The sequence below is a fragment of the Rhincodon typus genome, unplaced genomic scaffold (genome assembly GCF_021869965.1).
Source record: "Rhincodon typus isolate 14 unplaced genomic scaffold, sRhiTyp1.1 hic_rhity00000057, whole genome shotgun sequence".
In the NCBI taxonomy this organism is placed as follows: domain Eukaryota; kingdom Metazoa; phylum Chordata; class Chondrichthyes; order Orectolobiformes; family Rhincodontidae; genus Rhincodon; species Rhincodon typus.
Window position 1 is genome coordinate 21,346 of NW_025965695.1, and position 1,010 is coordinate 22,355.

General features: G+C 44.6%; 1 protein-coding gene across 1 annotated transcript in view; it reads right to left on the reverse strand.

Annotated features, from left to right (window-relative positions):
• LOC125488188 (kin of IRRE-like protein 1) overlaps positions 1 to 1,010 on the reverse strand; it is an 8,032-nt gene that overhangs the window by 4,948 nt on the left and 2,074 nt on the right. The window lies entirely within an intron of this gene.

Consider the following 1,010-nt stretch of genomic DNA (forward strand, 5'->3'; position numbering starts at 1 on the left):
GCCATGAGGTGGTCAAAGGCTCTGCTTAAGTGGTTGCCTTTTACTTTTCCTTTCTGTCAGTTAGCAGCCATGTCGAATGGAGAATTGGTTCTTTCAGTGTCTACCACAACATGTGTCTCTATTTGTCTCTGTTTGACTCTGCGTATCCAGCTAACCCCCTTTCACATTCTCCGACACTCCATTGTCCACATCCCCCATTTCCCATTTCTGCTCTTTGGAAAGTCTGAATTTCGGAGACACTTTGAGAGTGGAGTGTCTAGTACTGGGCTGACATTCCTTGGATAATGTGGCTGTCTGATTTAACTGAGGTAAGGAGTCATTTCTTGTCTCAAAAGATTGTGAATCTTCAGAATTCAAAATAGAATTCCTAACCCACCAGAAAAAAAACAATGCCACAACAATTATAAGATTATGGCGATATCTTTACTGTTGGAGTAAAAATGAATGAGGGTGATCTTTTCAAAAAGCAGAAATGGGGAATGAGGGATGTGGACAAAGGAGTGTCGGAGAGTGTGAAAGCGGGTGAGGTGGATACACAGAGTCAGAGTGAGACAAATAGAGACACATATTGTGGCAGACAGTGAAAGGACCAATTCTCCATTCGAAATGGCTGCTAACTGATACAAAGGAAAAGAAAAATGTCTGTGCCACTACCACAACATTCCCTGGTCAGGCTACAGTTTATCCAGCCTCACCTCGTTATTCCGACCAAACTGTGAATGAACGGATGAGAATACATCTCACGCTGCTCATGCACAACTTTTCATTTCCAATCACTTCAGCTCTTCGAGATCTGACCACAAAATCACCAGCTGTACATACCTGCTTTACACGAGCGAGTCTCCCTGCATGTGTCGAAAAGCTGCCAGCTATGGTCGAGCCAGGCAGGACTCGAACCTACAATCGTCTGATCCGAAGTCAGACGCGTTATCTATTACGCCACTGGCCCAAGTGAAGACTGTGCCCTTTGTCCAGTTGTGATGTTAACAGGGACCAAGGTGGAAATGTGA